Below are 19,679 nucleotides of genomic sequence, written 5' to 3' on the forward strand. Positions count from 1 at the left end.
TCACTGCCCCGCCACCACAGCCGCCGCCCCCACCACCACAACCACTGCCTCATCCCCATTGGCGGCGCCGCCCCCACCCCGCCACTAACCGACGACGCCTCCTCCGCCTCATCCCAAAATAGGAGATGACACCGCCGCGCCCCGAGATGTTGCGCATCCCACCAACCGTCGGATCCCGCGGGCACATGTTGGCTCCCAACTGTTGGATCTCGCCCACGGCTGAGAACGGAAGCCCTCCCCACCGCCGACCAGTGCCACCTCAACCCTCCCCCATCCTCTCCATGCCTCATCCCGCGCGTGCCCAGGATCCCTGCCGCCGCCATCCTGGATCCCTCTAGTGACACCCCCCCATAATGCGCGTAGCCGATCGTGGCCTCTTGCAGCCCATAACTCCAGCGCACCAGCACACCGGGTCATGGCCGTCTCCGCTCCTACCCCGCGTCACCGGGAGCCACCTCCCCTATCCCCGCTGACGCCCATTCCCTGCGGCATTGTGCATGCCTGCTTCTTCTCTCGTTCGGCCTGGGAACCGTTTCAGTTAGATTTTGCTGACCACCATTTCTGCAGGCCAATGTGTATGTTTTCAGCAGGCCAATGTGTTGATTGGCCAAATTTGTGTATTGCAAATAGTAGGGCAATGTTCATATTTTCGGCAGACTATTGTGTTGATTAACCCATTAGTTGGGATGCCCTGGTGCTACAAAACATGTGTATTCTGAGGTTGCCATGCTGGCAAAATTTCAGTGATACATGCATGTTACTTTATGGTGGTCAAGAAATAAGATGCCTGCTACATTCTTTATATATCCAGTACTATAAAGATGGAAACATTGCACTACCCTTCCACCTACCTCCAATTTTCATGTGCCATGTGATGATTTGGGTCAATGAACTTAACCATCTCAACCGTAGGTGTTCATAAATTCTAAGAGAAGCATGTTTTTGTAGTATTCCTTTGTTTTCGATTGATTTGTTGGTACTCTGTAAGATCAGTGAGGATTTCGTGTTTGTTTCTTCACAACTTTGGCTTTCCGATGTTCCAAAGTTCCACTGGTAGTTAGCAACTTTGTTTTCTTCCATCATTTCTGCCGGACCTGAATAGCGCGGCTATGTTTTGTTTCCGTCAGGGGAAATTGATCGACGTTTTGTTTATTGCTGAAAGGCCAGTATTATGTATTTTTCTGTCGAAACAAAATGGGCATCTGCATGCACTCTACAAAAAGATAGGTGTCCATTTTTGTTTCTATAGAAACGAGAGGTGCTACAGTTTTCTATTTGGGCTTGTTGCTTTAAAATGAAAGGGCTTCCATACTTTGAATCTCCTGAAGGAATTCAGGTTCTTTTGTTTTTTATTGCAGGGAACGTTCTTTTGTTTAACAAGTGTATCTTGTTATGTTCTTGGTTGCAGAGTGGTGGTTCAGTGTTGCTAGCCAAGAAAACTTGGTGAGGTCACAAATGTGATTTTACCTACGATCTCTCTCTCTCTCTCTCTCTCTCTCTCTCCCCGTCCTGGACTTCCCCTCCTGTTTATGTGCTTGCAACTAAAGCTCCACTTCTGTTTTTTATTTGAAGCTACATGGCATAAAAAGTAGTATATGTTGTAGTTTCGGTCTAGATTTGCTATGCATGTCGTTCAAGTTATCTAGTATTTCGTGAAACATTTAGATGAGGGTGAAATTTGAATTTTGGAATTCTCTAAACCTATATTATATTTTCTTCTGTCTTCATGTCTGAACTAGATGAGTTCATTATATGCTACTAAAATAGTGTTGAAGTGTGCAACGCTGCCAAGGGAGAGTCCCTTCTCCATGTACGCGGGAAGGTCACTTCTGATGGTCCAACAAATACGTGTTACATCACTGCTGGCTAGCTGCTCGCATCCATTTTAGCTTGTAGATGCTGCTTATTTGGAAGTGACCTTGTAGTAGGTAGGATATCTGTTGAAGTGCACGTCATTTGTTATATTAGTTTTCATTAATGTGACGGAGCACTAATTCTTGGTGTTATTGTTCTAGATACATAACACTATAACATTTAACGAATCATTTATTGATTTAAGAGAGACATGTTCATTCTTTTGTGTAATACTAGTACATTGAGGTTCAAATTTCAAAAAGATTCATCTTATTTACTCACAACAAAATAAAGAAGTTCAAATTTAAAAAAAACCCAGAAAAGTTCGAAGTTGATAAAAAGCTCAGATTTTCTTGTTACTAAAGAATGGAAACAAGAAGTTCAAAATAAAATAACGCATTAGTTTGATATATAAAAATTGGAAAATCCGAATCTGCTAGCAGGGAGATCATAAGAAGTTCAAACAAAAAAAATAACAAAGCACTTTGAAGCAGATACTTCAACGTTTCTAAAAAAAATTCAGAAGTTCGAATTTTCAAAATAGAGCACTCCAAAACCATTAAAAAAAGGATTTTCACCATTTCTAAATATAAAATACTCTAGAAGTTCAAACTTAAATAACATACCAGTTCCATATTTATTACAAAACTAGGATACTTTCGTTACTAAAAGAAACAAACCAAGAAGTCTGAATTAAAAAAATAGAGCAGTTCAGTATTTACAAAAAACTTAGTTTTTTCCTGTTACTAAAGAATAAAATGAATAAGTTCAAACTAAAATTTACGAAGTAGTTCAATGTCTACAGAAAACTCAAATCCTTTTTGTTTCTAGGAAAATAAAAGTATGACGTTCAATTAAAAAAGTGTTTGATTCTCATTTAAAAGTCATATTTTTTGCAAGAAAAAAACTAAGAAGTTCAAATTAAAAAAACAAAGAAAGTTTTCAAAGTTTATAAAAAAACTCATACTTAATCTCATTTCTAAAGAAATGAAACAAAGCAATTCAAAATTAAAATAAAGGAACGACTAAAAAAAGTTTAAATAGATCTTCCCTTTTTTCAAAAAAAAACTTGAAGTTCAAATTAAAATAACGAAGTGGTTCGGTGTTTATTAAAACATTGAGGATTTGTCGTTAATGAAAAACTAAGATATCCTTTGTTAAATTGAAAAAACTGTCAAATTCGATGTTTATTTGGGAATCAAAAATAATTCTTTACTAAAAATAGAGAAACATGAAGTTTAAATTAAAATAAATACAAAAGTTCAAAGTTTCTGAAAATCTAGGATTTGCGTGTTCGAAAAAAAACCAACGCCTTTTTGGCATTTAAAAAAATAACTCATAAAATGGCGATGAATTTGTAAAAACTCTCTACATGCAAAAGTTTATCCTATTCAAAGTCCCTCCACCAGGATATCATATGATCTATTCCGTTAAACGGTAAATTTGGTCTATATCGATAATAAATAAGTTATCATATTCAAAAACCTTTTAAAATTGTGATGAATTTGAAACAAAATGCTCAGCAAGAAAATGTTGTCTCTTTTGCACATCAATCCAAAGGCACATCATTTGCGCAAAATCCGATGAATGGTTGAAGTATTACGAATAGAAAACATGACTGAAGTTCAAAGTGACAATAGCGAGCAGTTCAACTATTGTGCGGATTACGTTATAGATGTGAATAAATGAAGACAATGGTAAAATCCTAAAATGTTTGGTGCAAGAAGTTTGTGTGCTCCTCCCGCCACAGTTCAAAAAAAAATTGTGTGAGAAGTCCATTGTTCATTTACATGTTCAAAAAACACAAAAAACGAAGTTGTTTTGGCAATTTAAGAACTACTCGCAAATGTCGACGTATTTAAAAAAATGTCTACATGAAAAAGTAGCTCCTATTCATAAGTTTTCGAATGGTATAGCATACCTGATATTCCGGCAAACAGTTTAAAAGTTTCATGTATACCGTTCAAAACACTTTTTACGTATTCAAAAAATCTCTTGAATCTTTGCGAATTTGGGGAAAATGCTTAATACAGAAAAGTTGTGTGTTTTCAATAGATTTCAATTGGTGTATCATTTGCATAATTCCGGTGAATGGTTTGGGAGCTACGGGCAAAAAACAACACGCGAGAAATAGAGTGAAGTTCGAACACGCATACCCCAAAAGTTTAACTCTGTTTTCAGTGAGTTGTGTGTTTTCGAATACTCTGTTTTTACGATGAAGGAAGAACACATGATCTTACCGCAGGGTGCAACTGTTGCATGTATGAGCAGGCGACGAGGACAGCCGGTGAGGGTGACGACTGGCGGGGGCGGGGACTAGCAATGAGGACGACCGGCGAGGGGCGACACCAGAGAGCCTGTGCGGCCAGAAAGACGAAAGGAGGGACGAGATGTAGGAGGAATCCTTCATGCGTGCACGTGAAGAAGACAAAATGCAACGATGGCTACGATCCTCCCAATTGAATGACCGAGGGCCGACTGGCCCAAATTCGGGCCGGTCGACCGGCGCCTATCACCCACCTACATAGATTGATCATAGAAACCTTGGCAACATCAAGAAGGCTCATGTCTGATGTTTTTTCTAGGTAATGGTTGGTAATTTTTGTTATACAGAGGATGACGGCCGTAGGAGATTTGTCTTCTTTAGTTGTTTGTTTCGAGTTAATAATAGAAGTAAGAGGAAGAAAAGAGAGCCATCAGATTGTAATGCACGACATATTTTGCTAGGTGCAGTAGTAGCCGGAAGACCCGACGTCCTCTGCCTATCCACTTCGTGCTTCTCACCATTGAGGACGGCAGGAACAACAGAGACATGCAAATGTCAGTGCCCATGTGCATGTGGCACCACCGCCTCGCGGAGCAACTGCAGGTCTGCTGTGCGTCCTTGCCTCAAGGGGCACGTATGGCTGCAGGCCAAGACCTCAGTGATGGCAAAGGTAGACAACACCCGATGGAGGAGCTTCAGTAGGAGGCAACGCATCATTGGAGCTGACAGGGGGCATTCTTCATCGCGAGAGCCTGGGCATCAAGTGTGGCCTGAAGCTGTGAGATGCTAATGCCTGTGCCCATTAGCTAGACTCGTAAGAGAATGAAATCCAGTCAAAAGTAATCCTTCCAGCACAACAGTAACATATGCGTTTGAAAGCTAAGGTGATTTTTTCCGGAGGTAGGAGAAGGTAATGGGTGCCTGGAATAAGAGAGGGGAGGCATGTGGGACCTACAGGCCTACTAGGCGTGCCAGGGGGTGGGCGCTCCCTGTGAGCTTGTGGCTCACAGGTGCATCCCCCTAGGGTGTGCCCAGTGCCAAAAATTCTTATTTATTATAAAAAAAAGTCATACTAAATTTTCAGGTCATTTCGAGATAATGGACATGTTGTCATCTTCGGGCATATTAAGTATAACAAAGTCTGCTAAGGTAGTAACATCTGCAATTACAATAGGCACCTCTGCAAAAATCCCAATAGGCATGGCAGTTGATTTGTCACCCATTTGCAAAGATATTTTAGTAGGTGTGAGCTTATTCAAATCAGGTCTTCTATATAAAGAGAAAGGCATAACACTAACACCGGCTCCTAAATCACATAAGGCATATTTAACATAGTTTCTTTTAATGGAGCATAGTATAGTAGGTATTTCTGGATCTCCTAACTTCCTAGGTACCCCACCTTTAAAATAGTAATTTGTAAGCATGATAGAAATTTCAGCTTCAGGTATTATTCTTTTAATAGTGACAATAATTTTCATATACTTAGCATATGGAGCCATTTTCGAAATAACTGTCAAGCGAGTACGCAAAAAAACGGGTCTAAGCAAAAATAACACATTTTCTCCGTTTCCGAGAGGCTCGTGCAAGCAAAACAGTGCCTCTCACGGAAGTAAAACCTTGCCTCTCATGGAAAAAAAGAGAAAACGTGTATTTTTTCTGTTTCCGAGAGGCACGGCCGTGCCTCTCGTGGAAGCAAAACCGTGCCTATGAAGGAAGAAAAAAGATGAGAAAATACAGTTCTTTTTCAATTTCAAGAGGCACGGCCATGCCTCTTGTGGAAGCAGAACCATGGCTCTCACTGAAAAAAAACACATTTTTTCGTGCTAATTTTTTTGAATTGTTTTTTTTGTTCAAAAAGCTAAGAAAGGCCGGTGGAAAATCAAAATGTCAAAAGAACCCGAGAAAAAAACATCTAAAAAGACAAAAACGTGTGCGAAAAAACAAAATCTAGAGGGAACGCCTAGAGCGTCACACATGGCGGCGGTTGAGAGCGCGCCAAGTGGCGCGCTCTCAGGCCATCTCATGTGACCGTTGGGGAGGCTCCCCAAGGAGCGCTCCTCAATTAGTTGCTCTCCGTAAAATACAACATATAGGAGGTACCGGAGTCCAAGCCTCTACTATGCGCTGCCACATGTAAGGCCCATGTAAGCGAAGGCTGTAAAAGGCCAATTAATAATGGCTTCTACTTCTAAAACCAGGAAACCATTTTTGAGCCTTCCAAGCAAAAACAAATTGGTAGAGGATGAAGTTGTCCACCCCTCTGGCCTCTGAGTAATGACTCTAATAATGGGATGTTAACGAAGAACTGTGCATCCACATGGATACAATAAACTTGCAAACTGAAGATTTGGTACACTCAATGGAGAACTATTAGGGGGACTTAAATGCATGCTTTGAGTGTACACAATAGACTGCACGTAACATGTTAGAGCATGTCATGATTAATGCATTCAAGTATATATAATTTTCCTAGAAAAAAATATGTTTAGCAGTGCACTCAAAGTACATAATATGATTAGAGTCATTTTAAAGTGCATCCATATGATATGGACCGTCCGTCGGAGCGAATTCGACGGTCCAGATCCGATGCAACACGCTGATGTCACGTGTATTATATCACACCCCGAGGGGCATTTTCGGAAGAACAAATATTTCGAACTGATTTGATTTTCCCTCCCAAATATTTCAAGGGTATTCTCGGTACAAATTTCAGGGCTATTTTCAGTTTGATTTTTATCCTGTTCGATAGGGTTTATTCCTCGCCGCCGCTAGGGTTTTAATCCTCGCCGACAGGATCTAGCCGCTCGTCGCGGCCCCTCCCTCCCTCGCCGCCGGCAGGATCTAGCCCCTCCCCCCCTCGTCGCCGGCAGGATCTAGCCGCGCGTCGCAGCCCCTCCCTTCCTCCACCCCAATTCCATCGCGATCTCGCACCACCTTCTCAACGAACACAAGAGAAGGCCCACTGCCCTCCCCGCGGCGGCCGCCGGCGAAGAGTCGGTGAGGGAGTCCTGGATAAGGGGGTATCCGAATAGCCGGACTATATACATCGTCCGGACTATAGAAGCGTCAAGACACAAGACTCAAGACTTTGGCTCGTGTCCGGATGGGACTCTCCTTTGCGTGGAACACAAGCTTGGCGATCCGGATATTATGTTTCCTTCCTTGTAACCGGCTCCATGTAAACCCTAGCTCTCCGGTGTCTATATAAACCGGAGAGGATGGTCCTCAGAAGGCCGATCATAATTACAATCATACCATCATAGGCTAGCTCTTAGGGTTTAGCCTCTACGATCTCGTGGTAGATCTACTCTTGTACTACCCATATCTTTAATATTAATCAAGCAGGAAGTAGGGTTTTACCTCCATCGAGAGGGCCCGAAGCTGGGTAAACATTGTGTCCCTTGCTTCCTGTTACCGTCAGCCTAAGACGCACAGATCGGGACCCCCTACCCGAGATCCGCCGGTTTTGACACCGACATTGGTGCTTTCATTGAGAGTTCCTCTGTGTCGTCGCTTCAAGGCTTGATGGCGTATTCAATCGTCAACAACACGGTCTAGGGCGAGACTCTTCTTCCCGGGCAGACCTTAGTGTTCGGCGACTTCGCGCTGCGGGCCAATTCGCTTGGCCGGTTGGAGCAGATCGATAGCTTCGCCCCTGGCCACCAGATCAGGTTCAGAAACGTGAACTACATGGTAGATATCCGCGGAGACTTGGTCTTCGGCAGATTCGAGCCTGCGACGGGAACGCCGGACAGACACGACGAGCACGGCCTAGACCCGCTGTCGGACAATGCTCGGGATATCATCCCCGAAGCAACCCCGGATCTAAATCCAGGGCCGGTCGCGTTGCCTATGGATGGAGGGCTGGACCCCGCCCCGCAGGCCGCACACTCATCAGCGGTTGAGCCGAACACAGGTCTCACCTTTGCGGAGGCCTATAACCCTGGGCCCCCGGACTCATATCCGACTGTTGGTCCTGGTCCGCACACTCCCGAGCCAGCCGAGCCAGGTTGGGCTCCGGTAATGGAGTTTACCGCTGCAGACATCTTTCAGCACTCGCCTTTTGGCGACATGCTGAGCTCATTAAAGTCTCTCTCTCTCGCAGGAAGCTCTGGGCCGAACTATGTCCGGCTCGAGTGGGAAGCAGGCGACGAAGGAATTCGCAGCCCACCCACCACCCACTTTGTCGCCACGATCGACGATTTAACCGACGTGCTCGACTTCGACTTCGAAGACATTGACGGTATGGACGAAGATGCCGAAGACGTACTGGAGCCACCGCTCACAGGGCAGTGGACAGCCACCTCTTCAAACGATATATACATGGTGGACACTCCGAAAGAAACCAATGGCGACGAGGCAGTGGAGGACAACCCCTCGGGAGGAAAAGCAAAACATGGGCGTCTCGACACCACTCCAAACCCCGCCACATCAATACCAGCCCCGAAGATGATCCGGATAGTGCCGAAGAGGAATACAGTCCTGATCAGCCTAACTTCAAGCAAGCCGGACATGCCACGGTGGGATACTTGGAAAGGGACAACTATACCCCCCTCCGAAGACGAGGTAAGCCTCGACAATGACGAATTCGGCATGCCTGAAGACCCAGTGGAACAAGTTCGCTTTCAGCGACAACTCATAGCCACGGCAAAGAATCTGCAAAGGAAGCAAGAGAAGCTTAAAGCCGACCAGGATTTTCTAATGGATAGGTGGACCAAGATCCTGGCCACCGAAAAGTACGGACTCGATCGCCCTAATAAAGGACACACCCGGCTACCTCAACCTAAGCAGGAGAACCAAAGGCATACAACCCGACGTCCGCATACCACCACGGTCCAAGAAGGCAAGAAAGATACACGAAGAAGCAGCCTCAAGCCCCGGCGCAACGGTCATAAATGGCAAATCAGGGAAGCTGGTATCAAGTTCAGCAAATCCCAGTCCGGTCAACGGACAAAGACCAGCTCAAGCCTATTTGGCCCAAGCCACAAGCTCGATCAGCCATGCGAAATCCACAGTACTCCCAAAAGAACGGCAAAACATACTAATAGAGAATGCCGGATCTCCAAAGCAAAGCGGTCGAGCGTGTGCCGGAAACAATGAGGGGAGGCGTCTAGTCCAAAGCCCCCCCCAGAGCACAACAGTACGGCCGATCACCCCCTAACATACAAACCACAACAATGCAATTGTGTTCCCCCAGACTTAATAGTCCAGGGGCTCCTTAACACATAAAGCCCCCTGGGTATGAATGTACAAATAGTGCCTTCTACAAGGTGTCAAGCACAAAGGTCAGGTTCATTGGCCCTCCGCTCTAACGGTTGTTTTCAGATAACCATATAAGGCAGCGCCATCGACACATTCCCCCATACGGTATCACAGCATATGCTAACAGGACGAACCATGTCGGCTAGATTCTGTGTGGTAAATCATCAGGCCAGCACCGGTGATATACTCACGCCTGCGTGCAGAGCCAAAACCCGCCCTTAGAAGCGGAAATCATACAGCTTCCAGAGCAGCAAGTTGTGCATGCCTGTCAATATTTTGATATGACAGCCAACTATCCGGACACCAGCTAAGGAGTACACGCTACTTCCTGGTATAGCGGATAAGGTCACCGGAGTCCGATAAAGAACCCTTAGACCAACCACAGGAGGGCGTCCGGCGGCCTCCGCGCATTTACCTTCACAAACTAACCTCTATGCAGAACAGGTTTGGCGGCGTGGAGTCGGCCAGGACATACAAGGACAGGACCATGCAGGTAGAAGGCAGTTCGGATTCACTTTCAATCCATTCACAGCCCCCTCCAAGTCCGGCCATCACAGGTTCCATCAAAAAACATCTCGTTTTCATAATCATAAATCGCATTCATATGCATAGACATATCATATTACTGCAATGCATAGACTTAACTAAACATGCATCGGTCGTCGTTCATCATCGACGCCTCTTTGCCATAAAAATGGCAGCCACGGTTTGTGTTACGCCCAGTTATGCCAGGGGCTCCACAGTACGGCAATAAAGTTCGACCACCTTCTCGGTTGCTCGGCACCCCGAACTTATAGCACTATATGCATCAGCTCCGAATCATGTCTTGGGTCATTGGTTGGGTTTGCTCGGCTCCCATGTTTTGGTACCTTACGTTCCGTTGCGTCGGCTAAGGTAGCACTGGGAGAACTACTGCGATTGTGTCCTAGTTCTGCCGGACGAGCACCTCAGTAGAGAAAGCCAAAAACCGACTATCGTGATGCGGCGAGAGCTGGTCAGCTGTTCGAGAGGTTGCAAAATCCTTAAAGATTTATTCTGCATAACGCCACTATAAAATGTAGATTGCGACGGATCGGTCTACCGATCAGGCGCCAATAGAGCCCCTAGTCCGGCCTTCCAGACACTAGGGGCTGCGCCGACCATACTCGAATTCATATGGCTAAGTGAGAGTAGTAAAGCCCTATAGTCCGACTGCCTATTTCGCGGTGAGAAACACCTCATTATAAGGACCCAACCATGGGATAAAGAGTGTTCAGAAATACCCCGAACACCCCCGTACTTCTCATGTGGGGGCTGAAGCCGACGACTGGCCAACTCTCAGAATTTACATACAATAAACAGCCGCAAAGGAAGAACATATGTTCAAACAAAACATGCAACATATAATAAAAGTGCCATTATCCCATATTACAAACGTTGGCAAAAATGCCCTAAGGGAAATATAATGTCTTTGGTGCACTTATCCGCTGCCAGGCGGGCATCCTTCATTACACCTTCATAATACAGTTCGGGCTTGCGATGCTCCTTACCCTCTGGTGGCCCCTCAGTTATCAGCTTCTTCGCATCAAGCTTACCCAATGCACTTTTGCATGGGCAAGCGCCATTCGCGCACCTTCTATACAGACTGATCGCTTGATAGTATCAAGCCGAGGACAGGCGCCCACAATCCGTTTCACGAGTCCGAAGTAACTGCTTGGAATTGGCTCTGCAGGCCGCAGCCGGATAATCAAGTCCTTCATGGCTAGTTCGGCCACCTGGTGTAGTTCGACCAGCTGCTTCAGCTGATCGGTAAAAGGCACCGATAGTTTGGCGCCAGATACTGCAACCAGAAGTCCCTCCCCGCAGACTCCCTCTCCTCGGTCCGGTAAAATTGGGCTGCATCTGATATGCTGCAAGGCAGATCCGCAAACGCCCCTGTAAAAACAGGAATTCAGCTTGCCTCTTAGAGTTCTTCGTGCTATAACGCAATAATGGCCATAGATTCAACAAGCCTTACCAGCCGCAACTTTCTGGGCCTCCTGAATGTCCCGTACAACACCCCGGGCTTCTCCCCGAGCATCTTCCGCGGCTTGGAGAGCTTGGGCGAGTTCGGATTCTTTCCCTACTAGACTCTGCTCCAAGCTCTCGCTTTTCGCCACAGCATCCTGGAGCTCTCGCTCAGCCGTGACGACCCTGGCCTCATGTTTTTCACGCAGCGCCTGTTTGGCAGCAGCCCTCTCTTGAGCCTCAGCCGCTGCCTTCTTCAGTGCCTCATATTTATCACTCGCCCCTATGGCGCATAACACAAATACTTTTCAATAAGCACACTTATTCACTTGTGCCCAATGCAAGACAATGTTTAACATACCTTGTTTCTCTTCTAATTGCTTCTTCACACGGCCAAGTTCTTCTTCGGCCCGTTCCAGGCTCTGCTTTAGTTCAGACACTTCCGCATTATGAGCGGCTATCCTCTCCGCAGCCGCCTGTCTTCAAAGCAAATGGGTATGCATCATTAATCAAAGGTTCCCATAACAATAGAGGGTTTGATCCCCTGCCCGGCTCTCTTTTGCCGGACAGTGTATCAAGGGCTACACCTCATATCATACTAATTCTTCAAAGGTTCCTTAGAAACCATACCTCAAAGGCCTTTATAAGACCAAGACAGGACTCATTCAGCCCGCTTTCGGCAACCTGAATCTTTCCAACCACCGCACCCATAAGGGTCCGATGTCCATCGACGACGGACGCGTTCTTTAACGCTATCAACAGACAGTCTGACAGCTCGGCGTATGCTGAGATGGCCGGCAGAGTAGGCAAACCTCCATCCATGGAGGATGGCCGCTCGCCCGATCCTGGAGCCTTAGGGGCCTCCAGAACTTTATCCGGTCCCAAGTCTCTTTGAGACGACACCTCGGTGTCGCGCCCGGACTTAGGAAAAGGAGTCCCCGGAGGCGTCTCGCTCGCCACAGCATTCGAGCTCAATGAATCCTCCGATGAGGATTGTCCGGCAGGAGACCTTGTCGGGCTGTATGAGATGTGGCGATAGTTAAAACTACTATACCCGGACGGCCCTGGATACATAGGCGTATTCGGATTTCGTTACTTACGATTTTCCCAGGGGCTGGGCCTCGGGATCCCACTCTGGGTTGTTATCGGCAGCCGGGGTGGATGCCTCTGGAGGGGAACTTTGCCCTCTCTTGGGCGACTCGGCCTCCAAGGGCGGGGAAGCTACACGCTTCTTCCTGCCTGCAGAGCGAGGCTCATCCTCCTCTGCCTCCTCCTCTTCGTCTTCGGAAGAAGGAGCATCGCTGGAGCCTTCAGAACTGGTGTCCGGAGCCTCGCGGCAACGGAGGCCATTCCGGGTCTTTTTGGCCTGCTTGGAGGCCTCCTTCTTGGGCGCCTTGTAAGGTGCAGGGACCAGTATCTTTGTCAGAAGAGGTCTGGCCGGTTCCTCCGGCAGCAGGGCCGGACATTGTATCCGCTCCACCCTTTTTATCCATCCCTAAAGCCACAATGAAGCACGATTAAAACGTCCCCCTCATGCTATGCTAGCTACAGCCTGAAGGGACAGGGCGTGTCTATAACTTATCGGGCTTGCAGAATGGGATAATTGATACCCCCGGTCCTCGGAAGAGTCCGGCCATGATTTGCTGGACCTAAAGAGCACCTTCCAGATATCCTCGTGGGAGGAATCATAGAGCTCCCGGAGGGTTTGGTGCTCGGTTGGGTCGAATTCCCATAAAGTACAGACTCGACGCTGGCAAGGGAGAACCAGGCAAACTAGCATCACCTGGACCACGTCAACAAGCTTGACGTCCTTGTCGACCATATTCCAAACATGCGTCAGGAGCAGTGACAGCTCATCAGACGGGCACCAGTTCGGGCCCTTCTTGGGCCAGGACGTAAGTCGTAGTGGAGCTCCCGATCTGAACTCAGGAGCTGCCGCCCATTTTTCACCACGTGGTTCGGTGATATAAAACCACTGCTGCTGCCACTCCTTCACGAAGTCATTAAAAGTACCCTTCGGCCAAACAACCTTGGGCATCTTGCTCACCATGGCGCCGCCGCACTCGGCGTGTGCGCCACTCACCACTTTGGGCTTCACATTGAAAATCTTCAGCCACAGGCCGAAGTGGGGCGGAATCCGGAGGAAGGCCTCGCACACGACGATGAACGTCGAGATATTGAGAAAAGAGTTGGGGGAAAGATCATGAAAGTCAATCCTGTAATAATACATGACTCCTCGAACAAATGGGTGGAGGGGAAACCCAAGCCCGTGGACAAAATGGGTGAGGAACAAGACTCTCTCGTGGGGCTCCGAAGTAGGGATAACCTGTCCCGCCGGTGGGAGACGGTGGGCAATCTTCTTGGCCAGACACCCGGCTTCTCGGAGCCTCTTGATATCCTTCTCCCGGATGGTAGAGGCCATCCATTTGCCTCCGGATCCGGACATCTTAGAAAAACCTCTCTTCGATGGAGAAGAAGAGCACTTGGGCGTTGGGGCTCGAGCAGAGGGGAATGAGTCAGCGGAGGGAGAAGGCGTGGGTAGAAGAGGAAGATGCCCTATCTCTTTATAAGAGAAGGTAAGAGTTTTTTTTGCGCCTCCCCACTTGCCTAGTGGAACCCGGTCGTCGCCCACTTGCCGCGATTAGCGGTACGGTTGGGTTGCCCATACCCATATTGATGAGAATCCTGTAATAAAGGAACACGATCTTCGCTTCGACAAGACGTGCTAAGGAAACCGCCTCGCAGTATACGTTGTGGCTGGTTGTGAAAAAATGGTTCGAATAATGACCTGTGTCTAATGGAACGCCACGTCGTCTAAAAGTTGTCAGCTGAAGTATCATTCTCTCTACGGTGGCATGTGAAGATCATTTTGCAGATCCGGACATGACCTGCGTGTTCGATAATAACCTTGGAGTATTCGGAGGAGGAACCCGCCCTGCAATGCCGAAGACAAGACTGCGCCTCGGACTCATCGTCATTGAAGCCTGGTTCAGGGGCTACTGAGGGAGTCCTGGATAAGGGGGTATCCGCACAGCTGGACTATATACATCGTCCGGACTATAGAAGCGTCAAGACACAAGACTCAAGACTTTGGCTCGTGTCCGGATGGGACTCTCCTTTGCGTGGAAGACAAGCTTGGTGATCCGGATATTATGTTTCCTTCCTTGTAACCGACTCCATGTAAACCCTAGCTCTCCGGTGTCTATGTAACCGGAGAGGATGGTCCTTAGAAGCCCGATCACAATTACAATCATACCATCATAGGCTAGCTCTTAGGGTTTAGCCTCTATGATCTCGTGGTAGATCTACTCTTGTACTACCCATATATTCAATATTAATCAAGCAGGAAGTAGGGTTTTACCTCCATCGAGAGGGCCCGAACCTGGATAAACATTGTGTCCCTTGCTTCCTGTTACCATCAGCCTAAGACGCACCGATCGGGACCCCCTACCCGTGATCCACCGGTTTTGACACCGACAGTCGGCGCCATCCCACCTCCCAGTCCTCCATGCGGGTGCCTATAGCCACAATGTTATAGGAAACCTCTTTCCCACACCCCAATTGGTTGTTTGCGTCCTCTACATATCATTTCTTAGCCATGGCTGCAGCTTTGATCTGGCCATGCATGTCGTCCGATGGCAAGGTGGTTGGGTATGGATCATGTTTTGCGGGACTAGATAAAGCCGACCGCCGGCCTCGACGGCGAGCCCCATTCGTCCAGCCCCGACTGCATGATCTACGAATGTTCAATAATTGCATTCAACATGTATTCTTTCAATTTGGCTGATAGGTGAGATTTGGAGATCAATAGAGATGATAAGCTATTAATTTTGGAATGTACTATAAACAATTCATAGCTTATGTTGCTCAATATTTATGATGCTCTCTTCTTCTTGTGCAATTGCTGGACTGGGATCAACAGACTTGGCATGTGCTTTATATGAAAAATTAGATTCACATGGGATATCCACCTTTTCAAGATTACTGTTAATTCTTATTATGATGTTTTAGCCTTGCTAAAGGGAGAGTAATGGTCCTCGCAAAAAGCAGAGAGAAAGGAATGAGCATTTGATTCTTCCATATGTTGCATTTCATTCTTCCGTGTTTAGTTATGTCCAACATTTGTTACATGCACACACTTGACAAGGTTAGTACAAGTAGTAATTTTTCCTTTGTTTTGCAGGGCTATGACAGAACATGCTATGTGATTCCGTGAGGCAGGATGGATGTACCATGGCCACACCACTGTGCTCCTGAAGGTGACCGCTTCAATTCAGCGTTGCAACACCTGCAGAGGCCCCCTATGGTACGTGCTTTACTCTTGTTATCATATGCTCTATTTTTTTTGGCTTTGCGGGCTGCCTACGAGACATAGCTGGGATTGCGTGTTGAATCAGGCAGTATTTTTGACTTATGTTGTGAGGCTATGCTCATCCTCGTACCTTTTTCTCTCGTATGAAAATAGACATATCATAATCCATTATTCTTCTAGGGTTGCCCCAGGCACCATTACTGTCACATGGTACTAAAAAGCAAATATAGATTTCTACGAGATCTCGTAGGGACCAAATTTATTTCAAGCAAAATATAGTAACCAATATTATTGAAGTTTTACAACTTGACTCATGTGCAATGGACTAAGAACACGGCTAGGAAACCTTCTTCAGGACTAAAACCCAACCACACCCTACTCTATCGCTTTATGGCCAAGTGAACACTCCACACTGCTGGACTAACTGCTTGCATCTTTGTCGTCTTCAACCGCAGCTGCATCCGATAGCCTAGCATGGTACTGCTTGAACATATTCCTGTACTTCATTTTGTTGTAGGGTGAATCCACAAGCACAGCAGGTAGCTCTTTTCTGAATTTCTCGATGTACGCCTGCATGCAAGGATATGTTAGTATCGTTCCTTTACCTTCAGAAAATGACATAATTTTAGGTGTTACTCTACGTACTTCATCATATTGCTTGCTCAGTTTTAGTCCCATAAATAATTCGATGTTCTTCAGCATGTACAGTGCACAACATGAACTGCAACATTTTATGTTGTTAGATCAGCATTTCAGATATTAGCAATCTAAAACAGAAACAATAGCTAATATTTTTGACTGACGTTTCATTGGATTTTGGCACTTTAATGTTCCGTACTGGCCATTGCGTCACGTTAATGTCTTCCCATGCATTGCTTTCTATCCCATTGACTCGCCTCGCTGCTCTCAGATGTGCTTCCATCCCACGTACCTGCAAGCCCAATGGGATGAGAAGTTGCCTACGACTAATACTTACATACGATGTCAAATCCTTTGTTATAATTAAATATGTTGAAATTCTAACCACGTTATGTAATTCTTTGGGTACCATACAGTGGAAAAGTGAATCAAGAACCTGAATCTCCTTCCTTCTGGGGTTTACGACCACAAGTAACCAGTGGACGTTTTGGCTGTTCGTAGGTAGGAAAACCTGGATTGCACAGATAATTAGATCAACGTGTATAGTAATAAAAAAATCTGTTCAAAGTCAAGTTAAAATACCATATCATGTTTCAGGTAGCTGGTGACTTGTGTTGTTCCAGGAATGCCTGCCAAAGCGTCCTCGTAGCACTCCTCTATCCTACCATCTCTTTCGAGCTTAGCGACGCCGGCCACCCTCTCAATGTAAACCAGTTGGCCGTCCCTTGTGTCAATTGGGTCATCATGACGCATGAGCTGGATCGCAGCATCAACCACCTACAACAATAATCAAGTTAATTGTATTGTACAAAAATGAAACTTCATAAACTAATTTGTGAAATATCTTACTTCATCACCCAACCATACGGCTTCTTCAGATCCATCTTTTTGGGTGAGGCATTGCAAATGCTTCGATAGCACGACAATGTCATCAACTAAGACCATTTGTTTTTCATGATTTGTACTGTTGATCAGTGACGCCACGAAATCCTGTCGAACCACATCTAGCTGGTCCCTCGGGGTTTCATTAACTTCTGACCTCTTTTTTAAGTTGCTAGAGCCGATTTTCCTCTTTTTACTGTTCGTGTCCTCGGAACCATTTGTAGACTCTGATGGAGTCTTGTTTTTCCTTTTTTTCTCAGTATCGTACGAGGCATACTCGTCATTCTTAAATAATTGCAATACCACATTTTTCTTTTCGCCCCCATGATTTGGTGGCGTCGAATCAACCACACTTACGTCTTGCTGCTTTCGAAAGGGTTCATCATGGCTGTCATCATCTGCGAAGGCACGGGGCTCTTTGGGCTGTCGCGATCCCTTAGCCTTCACAGAGTGCTGCTTACTCCATATGTTGAACATAATCTATCATACGAAATAAACTGCGTGTTAGCCTTTAGCAGATTCTTTCTCAATTATAGGTAAATCGTGCATCACCTGGAATTCTTCAAGGCTTGTGGTGGCTTTGGAATGCATTTGCTTATCCAAACTAGGAGCACCCTGGATATCATCCACCTCTTTCAAAACCTTATGAATACCACTGAGATCCTGTTTGAGTTTTCTTTCAGCTCTTTCTAATGCTTCATCCTGTACGTGCAAGATCACATGTTATTTCTGAAATGATAATGATTGTTTCATAATTAAGTAAACATGTGTACGTCAAACTCTTCATCAAGGTTCTTCATTGGGGGATCCATGTCATCATTATTAAATCCCTGCTTACAATGGTGCTTAGCAGCGACCTCCGTGACATCATTTTGTTTCCCCTAGTCAGAAGCCTGCTCAGCATTCTCAACAGAGGCCTCCATTGGGTGTGAAGGTGCCCCGAGGTCAGAAATATGTATGTCCTCCAGTCCTGGAAATATTACGCCACGTTTTGTCTTTAAAAAATACATGTTAGTCTGGGGTGTTTTCATAGTAAACTAATTTAGAAAAAACCTTGTACACGTAAATTTCCAATTATATATACTAATCTCATAATTCTAGGCTTACGTTCAATTCTTTGATGAGGTCCTCTGTGAGCTTGCCATTTGTATGGGTACGCCTAAGGCACTCATCCATTTTCTTTTCAAGGGTGCACATCCTATCAACTTGTTGTGCACCAGCCTCCCGCACGAGGGAGGCAACTTCTTGCAAATCAGTCAATACATGTCCGACGAGTACCTTCATCTGAGACTTTGAAACAGTTAGAATCATATAACTTCATATTAGTTGCAATGTTACAATATATATTGTCTGCCTGATGTAACTCATTTACCTGAGCGCTAGTCTTCGGTTTGGCCAGCGTACCATCTCGTGCTGGAATGAAAGGCCTCATCAGGTCCTCAACATACTGCAGTTTAGTGTCGTTAGTATGATTTAGAAAATATACATGTTACATAATCCAGGCAATGTGCTGACATTTTACCTCTCCAACTCCCAGATAATTATTCTGGATTATATTGTCAACCTTTTTTGCCTTCTCCTCGCTCCAGTTCTGGATCAGCGGCCTTAACCTTGATTCATACGAGATGCTAGAGTCGAATTGGTGCACTCTGAACTTCTCGTAGTACCATGTCTGCATGACAACAAAAGCAGTTTACAAATATTCTCGTACATTATGTAATGTATGTTAGGTAAGTGATAATTGTACTACTACGAGTTACCTGCAGCAGTGCTAGATTCCCCTCCAGAATTGCCTCGCCATTTACAAAATTCTTCACGCTATCCATAAGATAGTCAAGCGTTAGCTGTCCAAGATTTGTGCCCTTTATCGTCTCAACGTTTCTAACAATCCCAATATATTTGTTATCCACATACTCCTCTTTTGTTCGGCATACATATTTTCCTATGGTGTACAAGACAAATGGCCTGACAAAATTTGGTGTGCTGTCGCCTTTCATCTTGGCTAGCAATCCTTTGAAAGTTATTTTGGTGTCATTACGGTCTTTCAGTTTCTTCCACAACTCCATATTATCATCAAGATTTGAAGGGACGTGTTCTTCCCATGGCAGGGCATGCCTGTTATATGCGCTACATCTTCTAGTGTGATCCTACATGGTGTCCCGTTGATGATAAAGGCATCCTGCTCTGCATCATATGAATTAGCGATGGCCATGCACAATACACGTCTTAATTTGATGCTAGGTGTCTTGAGAAGTCCACCCAGTGCTATCAACTGGATGTACATCCTTTGCTGCGTGTTTAATCCCTTTATGAACTCCTCATATGGCGACAAAGAAGCATCCTGCGTTCAATGGATGTGAAAGTGTGATTAGCTTCAGCATGGTATACAATTTAAACACTCATACAGATGAATACAGCTTATATATACCAACATAAAAATTGTGCTCTATGCTACTTCATGAGGTAATTTGTTTACAA

Source organism: Triticum aestivum, chromosome 2B (genome assembly GCF_018294505.1).
Source record: "Triticum aestivum cultivar Chinese Spring chromosome 2B, IWGSC CS RefSeq v2.1, whole genome shotgun sequence".
Classification (NCBI taxonomy): domain Eukaryota; kingdom Viridiplantae; phylum Streptophyta; class Magnoliopsida; order Poales; family Poaceae; genus Triticum; species Triticum aestivum.